Source organism: Girardinichthys multiradiatus, chromosome 18 (genome assembly GCF_021462225.1).
Source record: "Girardinichthys multiradiatus isolate DD_20200921_A chromosome 18, DD_fGirMul_XY1, whole genome shotgun sequence".
In the NCBI taxonomy this organism is placed as follows: Eukaryota; Metazoa; Chordata; class Actinopteri; order Cyprinodontiformes; family Goodeidae; genus Girardinichthys; species Girardinichthys multiradiatus.
In genome coordinates this window covers 332902-348184 of record NC_061810.1, presented here as the reverse complement: position 1 = coordinate 348184, position 15283 = coordinate 332902, and the positions used below count along the sequence as shown (strand labels likewise).

General features: G+C 41.2%; 1 long non-coding RNA gene across 1 annotated transcript; it reads left to right on the top strand.

Moving 5' to 3' along the window:
* Window positions 1-1118: 1118 nt before the first annotated feature.
* LOC124884325 lies at window positions 1119-4111 on the top strand. The gene is made up of 2 exons (XR_007042418.1): window positions 1119-1454; window positions 3782-4111. It is a non-coding gene; the product is annotated as an uncharacterized LOC124884325 (long non-coding RNA).
* Window positions 4112-15283: the final 11172 nt, after the last annotated feature.

Here is a 15283-nt window from a genome sequence, read left to right as displayed (position 1 = left end):
TGCAGAGTAGATTTGAGCCAGAAGACCTGAGAGGTCTGGGTGGTTGATACACTGACAACAAGTCTGTAATGTATTTTGGTGCTAAGCCATTCAGTGATTTATAGACTAACAGAAGTATTTTAAAGTCTATTCTCTGAGCTACAGGGAGCCAGTGCAAGGACTTTAGAACTGGGCTGATGTTCTCCACTTTCTTAGTTCTAGTGAGGACGCGGGCAGCAGCGTTCTGGATCAACTGCAGCTGTCTGATCAACATTTTTAGGCAGACCTGTGAAGACACCGTTGCAGTAATCAGTTCTACTAAAGATGAACGCATGAATTAGTTTTTCAAGGTCCTGCTGAGACATTAGTCCTTTAATCCTGGAGATGTTCTTTAGGTGATAGAAGGCCGACCTTGTTACTGTCTTTATTTTCCTCTGAAGGTTCAGGTCTGAGTCCATCACTACACCCAGGTTTCCAGCCTGACTGGTGGTTTCTACCTGTATTAACTGAAGCTGTGTGCTAACTTTTAAACGCTCTTCCTTTGGTCCAAAGATTATTACTTCAGTTTTGTTTTGATTCAGCTGAAGAAAATTTGAATGGGTTCATGGTCACCTGGTGACATCGTAACGTATAGCTGTGTGTCGTCTGCATAGTTATGATAACTTACGTTGTTGTTTATTATTGTTACGACCCCACTCGGTCTAGGGGTAGGGGGAAGTAAACATTCAAACCAGGTGTTGTTGGTTTTATGAAAGAAAGAGTAATTTATTTCTTTTTAGTTCAGTTTCCGTTATTTTTAACAAAACAAACAAAAGGGGGATACTTAACAAAGTACAAACCATTTGAAAATAAAAAGGGGTAAAACCCAAAATACACAACCATAAATTTAACTAAAAATAATCCCCCAAAAGGAGGGACAAACTAATTCAACAGTTTCCTAAATCAAAAACGTCCCTGCTAACAAAAAGCAAACAAACAAATCAAGACAAAGCCCAATCAACTTTAAAGAGACTCCTTTGAGCCAAGATGGAGTCATCAAGCAGGTGAGCACACAAAAATAACCAAGCTTCCCAACGAGCAGGCATACAAAATACCCAAGCTTCCCAACAAGCAGGTAAGCATACAAAAATAATCAAGCTTCAAAATTTTACAACACCAAAATCAGAAGTGGCGAGCTGTTCTGTCCAAATACCAGCTGCCTTTAGTGGCAGGTGCAGAGAGTTTATATAATGTAGTCCCTTCTTGATTGGCGGCGAATTCAGAAGAACCAGGAAATGAATAGTCCAACATGAACTCCCGGAGACGTCCAGCAGGAGGAGTGCAGAGCACGCAGGGAGATCAGAGTCCGTCAGGAACAGCGAAGAAGAGGGTATCCAGCGAAGAAGAAATCCGATCCTATCAGAAACAGCGGTACCGATAGCACGGAGGAAAACGGTGCTTTTCAGCGACATCGGCTGGCCAGTCTGTTGATGAAGGTACAAAACAAACACACATACGGCCACCAGCCGTAACACCCCCCCCCCTAAAAATGTGAAACAAAATGTCCATCCCTTCACTTACATTTTAATAACAAACTCTTGTTTTCATAACTCCTGTCTTGATAAAGCATCAGCCAAGATGTTTGCTGAACCCTTCTTGTATCTGATGTTCAGATTAAAGTCTTGAATGATTAAAGCCCAACGCATGAGTCTTTGATTATGGTTGTACATACGTGCTAGGAAGACAAGTGGGTTATGGTCAGTGTAGACCACAATTGGAGAAGGACAGGATCCAAGGTATACCTCAAAGTGTTGTAAAGCCAAAAGCAAAGCCAAGGCTTCCTTCTCAATGATGGAATAGTTAAGCTGGCTTCTGTTAAACTTCCTAGAAAAATAACAAATGGGATGATCAGCTCCATTTTTACCTTCCTGTAGGAGGACAGCACCAGCTCCCACTGCACTCGCATCAACCTCAAGTTTAAAGGGCCTTTCTGTATCTGGGGCAGAGAGTACAGGAGCATGACATAACAGAGATTTAATGCTATCAAAAGCATGTTGACATTCTGGGGTCCATACAAAGTTGACTTTTGGACTTAATAGACCAGTCAGAGGATGAACAATAGTGGAAAAGTTGCGACAGAAATTCCTATAATAACTTGCCATACCAAGAAAACGGCGTAAAGCCTTTCTAGTGCAAGGCACAGGGAACGAAGTAATGGCAGAAACTTTTTCTTTTAAAGGTCGCACTTGTCCTTGGCCTACCTGTCTACCAAGATAGGTCACTGTGGCTTTCCCAAAGTCACATTTGGGGAGGTTTAAGGTCAAAGAAGCTTTAGCAAGGCGAGTGAACACTTGTTTTAAAACAGTTACGTGTTCTGTCCAGGTAGAAGTATATACTACTATATCATCCAAGTATGCACTGCAGTTAGACAAACCAGACAAAACAATGTTTACTAGGCGTTGGAAGGTTGCAAGGGCATTACACATCCCAAATGCCATCACATTGTACTGTAAAAATTGGTCTGGTGTAACAAAAGCAGAAATATCAGAAGCTCTCTTCGTGAGGGGTACTTGCCAATATCCTTTTAATAAATCTAGTTTACTTACATACTGAGCATTTCCCACATTATCTACACAGTCCTCAATGCGAGGAAGTGGATATGAGTCAGTAACTGTAACAGAATTTACCTTGCGGTAATCGGTAATGAAACGTGGTGTGCCATCGGGTTTCATTTCAAGCAAACAGGGAGAACTCCAAGAACTCAAACTGTGTTTTGCAAATCCATTTTGCAACATGTACTCTGTCTCACTGTTCATTAGAGCTCTTTTAACAGGATTTATTCTATAAGGATGTTGCTTAATGGGTTTAGCATTAGCGACATCAATGTCATGTTCAAGTACTGTAGTGCATGTCGGTATGTCATTGAATAGACATAGGAAACTGCTCATCAGTGATAAAATATCGTCTTGCTGGCTTTCAGGCAAATGTGTAAGACTATTTGAAAACTCTTTCAACATTTCAGAATTGGGCAAACGAGGACTTTGGTGAAAACTGGAGCGAAGAGTTAAACCATCTTCACCCGATTCAGAGCTAACATCATCTGTCACAATTATGGCTGCACTGCCACTGGGTTTTATTTTACTCTGGTCCATATTTGGGTTAGTTGTTCGAATGTAGTATGGTTTTAGCATGTTTATGTGACACACTCTGGTTTTTCTCCTCCTTTCAGGAGTGTTTATCACATAGTCAGTGTCACTCAGTTGATCACTAACCTCATAAGTACCTAAGAACTTGGCATCAAGAGCAGATCCAGGGATAGGCAGTAATGCCAAAACTTTGTCACCAACCTGAAAGTGACGAAGAACAGCAGAATGATCATAACGCCTTTTCATTGATTTCTGAGAGTCACAAAGGAACTCTTGTGCAATTGCACGGGAAGAATGCAAACGCTCACGAAACTTACAAACATAATCCAAAATGTTTTCCTGAGTGGAAGTGTCAGAGTTCAAAAGTTTCTCTTTCAGAATTTTTAGTGGACTGCGAAGAGTATGACCAAACACTAGTTCTGCAGGGCTAAATCTTAATGATTCCTGAGTGGATTCTCTAGCTGCAAACAGTACAAAAGGGATACCTTCATCCCAGCTTTCCTTATTCTCAAGGCAGTATTTCTTCAGCATAGACTTTAAAGTCTGATGCCAACGTTCTAAAGCTCCCTGAGATTGAGGATGATATGCACTAGAAACAGCATGTTTAATGTCTAGTTCTTTAAGAACCTGTCTAAGGAGTTTCGATTTGAAATTTGTACCTTGATCTGTCTGTACAGTTCTTGGAAGACCAAATGTAGAAAAGAATCTGGTCATGGCATTAATGATTGAACTAGCAGTGATTTTACGGAGAGGAATGGCTTCAGGGTAGCGAGTGGAAGCGCACATTAAGGTAAGTAAAAACTGATTACCAGATTTGGTTCGTGGTAAAGGACCCACACAATCCATAATGATGCGTTCAAATGGTTCTTTCACTGCAGGAATTGGATGGAGCGGAGCATTTGGTATGGTCTGGTTAGGCTTTCCAGCCATCTGACATATGTGGCAACTGCGGCAGAATTTAACCACATCTGTTTTTAATCCAGGCCAGTAAAAGTGTTTCAAAATCAGTTGGTATGTCTTTGAAACACCCAAGTGTCCTGACCATTTACTTTCATGTACTAATGATAAAATATTCTTTCGATAACTGGAAGGAACCACAATCTGTAAAACTATGTTCCAATCAGCACCAGGAAGCAGAACAGGACACCATCTACGCATTAAAATTCCATCATCCAGAAAGAAAGATACACCTTCATCCTTGGCCGTATCAGGACCTACTACACCTTCAAAATAGGGTTTTAACGTTGGATCCGACCTCTGAGAAGTGCGTAGGTGAGCACGAGTGATTGGGAAAGCACTATCAGGGGTCTGTAATGCATCCCCACCAGTCATATCCGGAACTGCAGAAGCCTCTGTAACAGAGTCAGATTCTCCACCACCTGAGAACACTGACATAAACAAACTGTCAGACAAATCCACATCATCACTTTTAGCCTTTTTCTTACGTTTTTGTGCACGAGTTAGTACACCAGTTGGGTTCACTTTGGGTGATGACTTGTTATCTCTAGTTCCCAAGTTTTGGGGTACATCCAAAACCTCTAATGCAGGAGTTACCTTACCGCCAGCAATATCATTACCTAACAGTAATGCGACACCTTTGATAGGTAGTGCTGGGCAGACAGCAATAGGAAAAATTCCTGAGATTATTTTGGAGTTTAAATGTACCAGATGTACAGGCCGAGGAACATAACCCATTTCTACGCCCTGTAGAATTGCACTATATCCACATGATGACTGTTCAGAAAACGGTAATGTGTCAGCTAAAATAATGGACTGAGAACCTCCAGTATCACGCAGAATGCGAATAGAACACTGATCTTCAGGCTGTCCAGTGAGTGAAACTAGTGCATCTGACAGAAAAGGGTTGAAGCAGGGATCAGGTGTGCAGTCAACTTCAGCTCTTACAATGTTTGGTTTTCTCTTAATGAGTCCTACACCTTTCGGTTGGGACTGAACAGAGGTTTGTGTTTTCCGTTTTAAAGCTAAACAGTTAGCAATGACATGCCCTGTTTTATGACAATAAAAACACTCTCTGTTTTCCTTCAATTGTATGGGCTTGACTGTGTCACACGTCTTAACAGAAGTTTTGTTCGGATTGGACTGAAAAATTGTTTTGTGGGTAAGCACATACTCATCAGCAAGGACAGCAGCAGCAGACAAAGACTCTACTTTTTGTTCATTTAAATGCATGGAAATGCGTTCAGGCCCTGGTAGAGTGGAGTTCAGATGCTACAGTTACAGGAGGGTTTGTTAACCTGTCGACCGTGGCAAATAATGCACGAGCATTGTTAATGTTTTTGCTAATGATCTCAGAAAAGAAAGATTCCCTTGCATTTTTCAGTTGTAGGTTATATCTGTATAGTCTCTCTTTATAGATAATATAGTGAACCTGGACTCCAGTCTTTCTCCACCTGCGTTCAGCTTTTCGACACTCCTTTTTTTCACTTCTGACTGGTGGAGCACTTCTCCATGGAGACATTTTCTTTCCAGAAACGACTTTCACTTTAATTGGAGCAATTGAATCAATGATGTCCGATATTTTAGAATGAAAGTCATCTACCAGCTCATCTACAGTGTTACAGGGAAAAGTGGAGGTAGAAGAGTATAATTTGGTTAAAGGTTTCAGCAGCACTGTCCTTAAAGATGCATTTTCTTATCATGTCTCTTTGGCAAACTGAGTCATTGCAGATGATGCTTTCAAAAATAACAGAAAAATGGTCAGATAGAGCAACATCACTTACAGACACCTTGGAAATGTTTAGACCCTTAGTGATGATCAAGTCCAAAATATGTTCCTGTTTGTGCGTTTGCTGTTTAACATGTTGAGTCAAACCAACATTTCTAAGAGTGTCACATAGATCTATTGGTCTTCTGTCTTCAGGATTGTCCACGTGAATGTTGAAGTCTCCCACAAAAATTATTTTACAATTAAACGGTCATAATCAACACATATCACAGATAAAAGTTCATTAAAATCACTGAAAAAGTTTGATTTGGACTTAGGAGGCCTGTAAATATTCAAGAACATGGTTCTGACCGGGCTCTTTACCTGGAGAGCCAAATATTCAAAAGAGTCAAATTTGCCCAAAAATACTTTTTTACACTAATAAATCTTTAAACAAAGTGGCCACCCATCCACCTTTTCTTTGCTGTCTGCTCTCACAAAGAAAATTGTAGTTCGGAGGCGTCGCCTCTATCAGAATGGGAGCTTCATTAAATTCATGTTACCATGTTTCTGTTAAAAACATAACATCAAGGTTGTGGTCAGTAATGAAGTCATTGATTAAAAATGATTTTCCTGACATCTTTGGCTTTATTGATCTAATGTGCAATAAAGCCAGTTTATATGACTTAGTTGCTTATATTAACTCTGTATCTGGTTGTACCTGACAGTTTATGGCTTTTTTTTCATAGTTTATTACTGTGTCTTATCCTTTTAGCTTTGTACTTTCTGTCACGTATAAGCACAGAGATTTTACAACTATCTCCTATTAGGGGCCCAAGTTTTTCCTGGACATGCTCATTTCTGATAGAGTTACCACTGGGGCCCAGACTGTATCACAGATAAGTGATTTGGAGGTCCTGATTAGGAGGAGATAGATTAGGAGGTGGTGGAGGTCTGCGGCATTTGGAAGGAAGATGTTGGTTTAGTAGAAGGGCCAGGGCCGGGGGGGAATTGAGTTGTGTTGAATTGAGAAGATGTCAGAGCCATTTGGGTCCCGCTCTTAAGAGCTTCTTTCATGTTATCAGAATCCTGTAAAGCAAAAAGTGGGCTCAGTGGGTAGATGGGAGAGTTCTGTGAGGTCTGGGTCGGGGTATGGGGTGAGGGGGGCTTAACGGGGGGGTCTGTCTGGGTCTAGGTTTGGGGAGTATAACGGGGGGGTCCACTTCTTCTGTGGAATTTGGCAGGGAGACCTTTTGTGATGACCTCTCTCTCTCAGCCAACTGCCCGGTTGTCTCTGCTGGAGCTGTTGGAGGCAGCGTTATCATTGTTGTTGATAGTCCATGTTCTCTGCTGAAGGTTGAAGCTGCCCGCGGATTATTTACTGAATAGCAGAGATTAGATGTGAGACGTCTGGCTCCCAGCTTGTTCAAACAGAAACCATCTTGCTTGAAGAGTTGCCTTTTTTCCCAAAATATATTGAAATTGTCAATTAAGTTCACAGATGTAGTAGCACAAGCTTTTTTCAACCATTTATTAATCATCAGAAGTCTCGAAAAAATCTCATCTCCACATAAATCAGTGCAAAGGGTCCGCTGAGAAACACCTTGATATTGAGACCTCCAATTTTATTCAGCAGGTGAATGAAATCCTCCTTCAATCCTTCTGATTGTTTCTTAGCCACGTCATCCATGGCTCCAAAGTGTATTGATAAGGTTTTCTAGAGTCAGGTGCTTTTCTGTGATTGCCAGAATATTCTCTGAGATATCAGACACCACATTACTTGTTGCAGAAGTTTTTAATCCCATTCACACCTGTGTTGCCCAGTATTAGGGTTCTTGGTCCGGTGGGGTGCTCTTTCTCTGGCAATTTAGGAGAAGACTGTTTAGAATGAAGATTGTTCTCAAACCTTTTATTGTTCTCAGAAGATGGATTATTTTCCTGGTTTTCATACTGTAGTGGGGTTAATCTGTTTTGGAGGGGAATTCCATTATTTCCAGCTGTCTCACTCCTATCAGTTGTTGTGACAACAGGTCGCCGTCGAAGTCTCCTTTTCTCAGGGGGCATTTCTCTGTAATTCAGGCCATTCTAATTTATTTAATTGCTGAGATTTTCCAATGAGTCGTCCACCTTGATTTTTTGGGCGTGCGTCTAAAAAATGCCAGGGGGGGTCTGCCAGTAGGTTAATTCTCAGTGTTCTGTTGAGTCGTTGAGCTGGCTGTCACTGTTTGGGATCACAGGCGGTGTTGAATCATTGCTTTACCCCATATTCACCTCCACATTCATTTGTAGTCGATGGATTTTCATCTACAAAACAGACAATTTCTGTAAAAGTTTGTCGAAGTCCTCTGTGGTGAAGGAAGGCATCTTGTGCTGATTAGCTGGCGTCAACTTGTCCTTCTTTCGGGTTCGATTATAAAAACATCAAAGTCCTTTAGAAAAAAATAAAAATATTAATAATCCTTGGGAGTCACTGGTAAGAAGTAGTTTTAGTCCAATATTTCCATAATTTTAGCTAAGAGATTAAAAGTTAGGAGTAAAAGAATGCATCAAGCAGGGAGCTTAGGAGAAAAGCGTATGAGCAGGCAGAGAGGCGGAAGCAGACAAATGGACAGTATTGCTCAACCTCTATGGAAAAGAAAGGAATTGATTCTGGGTTGGCTTGCAATGTCCTGTGTTAAGAAGAATTCTGAGTTCCAATAGATTTGAATATCGGGCTGTCCAGGTAAAGGACCCTGCTTGAGTCATGTTTCTGAATGTTTATAGGCCTCTGAACCCCAAAACAAACTTTTTTAATTATTTAAATGACCTTCTGTCTGTGATATGTGCTGATTACAACTGTTTATTCTTGTGGGAGACTTCATTCTAGAATTGCGCCGCTCAAGGTGGCAGCAGGTCGGAGTAGCTCTGCTACTTTTGATTCTGATTTATTCTTTTTTGGGAACTATTCCTCTTGTGGTGGATACAGTTGATTTTTTTGGACGACTGTCCACTCCGGTGTCGGATGCTGTGCAGCTTGGAGGATTTTTCTTAATACTTTCTATACTTAATACTTAATATTTACAACCGGGAGCAGCTGATTAATATCTCAAAAGCTCAAATAATACTTCAACTACAACCACAAATCCCTGATGAGTTGAAAAGGAGACGCCGTGGATGCAGAGCAGGAGCTAATTGAAGAGAGAGAAGGAGAAAGTTCAAACCATCTCTTCCGTCGATTATGATGGGCAATGTGAGATCGTTGGGAAACAAGTTGGATGAACTCCAAGCCCTACAAAGGACCCAGCCAGAGTACCGGGCATGCAGTATCATGTGTTTTACTGAGACATGGCTGCAGGATCATATCCCCGACTCAAGCGTCTCTCTGCCGGGCTTTTTAACCATACGAGCAGACAGAGATTTAAAGAGGAGCGGCAAATGTAAAGGAGGTGGACTGGCAGTACTTGTGAACAACAGATGGTGTAATCCAGGACATATAACTGTGAAGTGTCATCTCTGCAGTCCAGATATTGAACTGTTGGCAGTAAGTTTTCGTCCATATTATTTACCCAGAGAGTTCACCAGTGTTATTTTGGCAACAGTTTACGTTCCACCTTCCGCTGTTGCTGACACTGCATGTGATGCCATCAGCTCAGTTGTTGCTAAGCTGCAGACACAAAACCCCAATGCTTTTGTGGCAATTTCTGGTGATTTTAACCATGCTTCACTCTCTGCTACACTTCCAACGTTTCAACAGTTTGTCAGCTGCTCTACCAGAGAAAACAAAACATTGGATTTGTTTTTTGCAAATGTCAAGGACTCATACATCTCTACAGCAAGACCTCCTCTAGGCAAATCAGATCACAATCTTGTTTTTCTCTACTCGAAATATAAGCCCCTTGTTCAGAGGCAACCTGTAATAAAGAGGACTGTGAGAAAATGGTCACAGGAAGCTGAAGCTCTGCAATGTTGCTTTGAGGCTAAAGACTGAGACGCACTGTTCCAGCCACATGGAGAGGACATCAATGCCATGACTGAGTGTGTAACCGACTATATAAACTTCTGTGTGGATAACATCATCCCCACCAGAACCGTGAGATGCTTCCCCAATAACAAACCTTGGATCACCAGTTGACCTGAAGGACCTGCTTAACAAGAAAAAAAGAGCCTTCAGAGAGGGAGACAGAGAATTATTGAGGAGTTTACAGAAGCAACTTAAAGTCAAGATAAGAGACAGCAAGGAGGTGTACAAGAAGAAGCTGGAGAGCAAGCTCCAGCAAAACATTATCAGAGATGTGTGGACAGGGATGAAGAAGATCACGGGCTTCAAGCAGAAGGATGATCAGACCGATAGAGGTCTGGACAGAGCCAATGAACTGAACACATTCTTCAATAGATTCAGTTCAGAAACAAGCTTCGCATCCTCTTCTCCTGCTCACAGCCAAACAGACATTCCACCTTCCTTTGACCCACAGGACCCACAGCTGTCCAGTAACACCTCACATTTTTTATCTTCCACCTCAGCCCTAGACCCTTCTGCTTCGACATGTTTGCCTTCAACCATATCAGAAGATGCTGATGCTTCCTTTGCTTTCCCCTTCCACCTGTGTGTCTCAAGAAGTCAAGTGAAGATGCAACTGGAGAGACTGAATCGGAATAAGGCTGCAGGTCCAGATCATGTCAGCCTTAGAGTCCTGAAGGCCTGTGCAGAGCAGCTCTGTGGGATTCTGCAGCACCTCTTCAACCTTAGCCTGGCCCAGAAGAAGGTTCCGGTGTTGTGGAAGACCTCCTGTCTTGTTCCGGCACCAAAGAAAACTCACCCATCAGTCCTCAATGACTATAGACCTGTTGCCCTGACATCTCACATCATTAAGGTCCTAGAGAGACTCCTGTTGGCCCACCTGAGTAAGCAAACAGTAAACCATCAGGACCCCCTTCAGTTTGCTTATCGCTGTGGAGTTGGAGTTGAAGATGCCATCAAACACCTGCTTCAACAAACCCACTGTCATCTGGACAAAGCCAGCAGCACTGTGAGGATCATGTTCTTTGATTTCTCCAGTGCATTTAATACAATCCAACCTGATTTGCTTTGTCAGAAACTCCAGAAGACTCAGGTGGAGGCCTCAACAATCTCCTCGAGCAAAGACTACCTGACAAACAGACCACAGTTTGTGAGACTCAAGGGTTATGAGTCTAACCAGGTAGTCAGCAGCACAGGAGAACCACAGGGTACTGTACTCTCACCATTCCTCTTCACTCTGTACACCTCATACTTCCAGTACAAGACAGACTCCTGTCATCTGCAGAAATACTCGGATGATTCTGCAGTTGTGGGGTGGATCAGAGATGGACAAGAAGCTGAGTACAGGAAGGTGGTGGACCACTTTGTGGCATGGTGTGGAAACAATCATCTCATTTTGAACGTGACTAAAACAAAGGAGATGATTGTAGATTTTAAGAGAAAAAGGAATAAGTCAAAAACTATTTCTATCATGGGAGAAGAAGTGGAGGTGGTGGAGGAGTATAAATACCTCAGTGTTCACCTGGACAACAGACAAGAGTGGAGATGCAACTGTGAAGCCATCTACAAGAAGGGACAGAGCAGATTGTATTTCTTGAGGAAGCTTAGGTCCTTTGGTGTTTGCAGCAAGATGCTGCATATCTTCTATAAATCTGTTGTGGAAAGTGTGATCTCTTCTGCCATCATCTGCTGGGGAAGCAGCATCAGAACCAGGGACTTAAAAAAGCTCAACAAGCTGATAAAAAAGGCTGGTTCTGTTCTGGGGACTCCTCTGGAACCTCTGGAGATCATTGTGCAAAGAAGGATTCTTCATAAAATGAAGAACATTATGGAGAACCCTGAGCATCCTCTTCATCAGACTGTCCTACAACAACAGAGTGTCTTCAGTCAGAGGCTTCTTCAGATCTGCTGTAAGACGGAGCGCTACAGGAGATCCTTCCTGCCCACAGCCATCAGCATCTACAACAGCTCTTTGAGGAAACCCTCATAATGAGCTACAACAACATTTAATTTCGCTTTGGGATTAATAAAGTATTTTTGAATTGAACATTCATGTTTACAACCCCTAAGATAGAGGGGCAAAAGAACTATGTAATAGACTTAAAAATGTTGGTAGGACTCAACATGTTAAAAAGCCAACACACAAACAGGGACATGTTTTTTATTTGATCATCAAGGGTCTGATCATTTCCAAGGTTTCTGTTACGGATATTGCCCTGTCTATCACTTTTGTGTTATCATTGAAGACGTCATTTCCAATGGCTCAATTAGCAAAAGATACATTATAAAATCAAGGACAGTGCTACTGGAACCTTTAACCCTTAGTTTAAAGAGTTTACTCCTCTACTTCCACTTGGTCCTGTAACTCAGTAAATGAGCTGGTAAATAACTTTCATTTTATCTCTTCAGACATTATTAATTCCATTGCTCCTATTAGGGTGAAGTTTGTCTCTGGTAAGAAATCTCTGTGGAGAAGTGCTCCACCAGTTAGAAGTGAAAAAAAGAGTGTTGAAAAGCCAAACGAAGATGGTGAAAGACTGGACTCCAGATTCACTATGGCATCTATAAAGGACTCCACAGATGTGTCTTACAACTAAAGAATGCAAGGGAATCTTTCTATACTGAAATCATCAACAAAAACATTAATAATGCTTGTGCCTTGTTTGCTACAGTCGACAGGTTAACAAACCCTCCTGTGTCTGTAGCACCTGATCTCCACTCTACCAGAGCCTGCAATGAATTTGCTAACTTTTTTACCACAGGTTTCTGAAAGCTTTGCCTGTCATAACATTTGATTTGATTCAAATAATAAACGTGTGCCTTTTGTCAAGTGTTTTTCCCCAGGCCTCAAAAATAGCAATTAACAAACAACTGTAAAAAAAAACAAAAGTACTATTTGGGCAAGGTGCTACTGCAAAATTGCAGGCGCACCTCAAATTCCCCCTTCATCAGTTCAAGATTACTGAAAATGCTGTGTTTCAACAGTTAAATACCTTAAATAACCAGCCATTTTGACATCTTCCAGTCAGGTCTGTGCTCACCACAGTACTGAGACTGCCTTTGTCAAAGTGTTTAATGACATCCATATAAATGTGAACTGTGGAAGATCAAAGTGCTGGTATTATTGGACTTCAGTGCAGCATTCAACACTATTGAATGCTGAATGTGATCACAGTTTACTGCTGGAGCGCCTGGTAAACTGGGTCGGCCATTCTGGTGCAGCACCTGACCGGTTTGATTCTTACTTGAAGGGCAGGGACTCTTTTGTGTCAATAGATAACATTACATGGAAGACCACAAAAATCACATGTGGGGTTCCCCAAGGTTCCAGCATTTAGATCTTCAATCTACTATTGAAGATCTACCTGCTCCCCCTGGCTCAGATTATGACAAACAACAACATAACTTACTATATCTACTGACTCAAGATTCAGCATACAGCTTCAGTTGCTAAAAACCACAGATCAGGCCAGGATTCTGGGTGTAGTGATGGAACCAGACCTGAACCTTTAGAGGCACATTAAGACAGTAACAAGGCCGGCCCTCTATCACCTAAAGAACATCTCCAGGATTAAAGGACTAATGTCTCAACAGGATCTTGAAAAACTGCAACAGTGTCTTCACAGGTCTGCCTAAAAAGTAAATCAGACAGCTGCAGTTGATCCAGACTGCTGCTGGCCACATCCGCACTAAAGCTAACACGTAGAGCACATCACCCCAGTTTTAAGGTTCTTGTACTTGTTCCCTGTATCTCAGAGAATAGACTTTAAAATACTTCTGTTTATAAATAACTGAATTGCTTAGCACCAAAATACATTAGACTTGTCATTATCTCAACCTTCCAGAACACCAGGTCTTGTGGCTTAAGTCTACTCCGCATCCCCAGAATCAGAACCAGACATGGAGAAGCAGCATTCAGTTCTTATGCTCCACTAATCTAGAAAAGCTCCCACAAGATTGCAAAACTGCTGAGACCCTGAGTTCTTTTAAATAGAGGTTAAAAACCCTTTTGTTTAGAGTTGCCTTTGATTGTTCTATTTAAACAGTTAACTTAAACATTATTAATTTTAATCTATAGTCCATTTTTAAATTACTTTCCTTTTATTATGCTACTTTTTTCTCTGTTTTCCTTTCCTATGTTCTTTTCATGTAAAGCATATTGATACGTCTTCTTACTGAAATGTGCTACACAAATAAATTGCCTTGACTTGCCTTGGTTCCATGAGCTCATGTCAGGGCTGGCCTTGTTGAATGCTAGATCCCTAGCCAACAAAACATTCATCCTTAAGGACTTCTTCTCTTCTAACGGATTGAACTTCATCTGTGTGACAGAGACCTGGGCTAATATTGTGACCTGACTGTTTATTGTAACTCGACCTCCAGTCGTGGAGGAGGTATAGTGACAATTTTTGGATTTTATATAACTGTAAACAGCTCTTCCATCATCCTCTTAATACAGTTTTGACTTTATTTCAGACTGACTTTATTTCAGTGTTATTTATGTGCTGGGATCTATTTACCACCCAAACATAAGTACTTCTCAATGTCTTTCCAGAAATATTAGCAGAGATCATGCCAAAATATGATCGAGTCCTTATTTTTGGAGATTTTAACATGGATATTAAACGTGTATTTTAAAATGCTGTGTGTTGTCCTGATAAACCGATGATTAATGACTTGTAAGTCTAATTGACTCTTTTAATTTCAAACAGTAGGTGTATGGACCTACACAGGTATTTGGCCACATACTGGGCCTTGTCTTACCATATGGCTTGTCTGTTTCAAACATAAGGATTTTTCTAATCATAAGCCTGTTATTTGACATCACTTTGTCAAACAGGTGTGAGAAACCTCGTGGTCCTACGCAGCAGTGACATTTTATCAGTCCATTCACTGCTGTGCTGTTTTCACCTTTGTTTGATCAGAAATGTGTCTTTCCTGAGTCTCTGTCATCGGACAGACGGACTTGGCTATTGGTTTCAATCTAGCTGCCAAACTTTGTTAGATGCCGTGGCTCCATTAAAAATCAGACAGCATAAAGTTATAGCTGAGCCCTGGCTAAATGTTCTCTGTACATCTGTTCTGGCTGTTATTAACAGCAGTCTGGCCTAAGCTCTGGTTCCTAAAATGTTTAAACAGGCAACATTGTAACCACTGATTAAGAAAAATAGCCTTGATCCCACTTTGACATCAAATTTTAGTAATATTTCAAAGCTTCCCAATTTCTCTAAGATTTTTATAAACAATCGGAAGCCTTTCTGGAGGAAAATGAGGTGCTTGAAGGTTTTCAGTCTGCCTTTAAATCTCTTCATAGCAAAGAATCTGAGGGTTTTGTAATGACATTTTTCCAGCTACAGATTCAGGGAACCATGTTCTCCTAGACTTAACAGCTGCCTTTGACACAGAAGACCATAACATTCTGATATGCCACTTAGAATATTGTATAGGCATCTGGGGTACTGAAAGGAAGCAAAAAATTGCCTTTCATTATTATGCAGATGATACTGAGGTTTACGT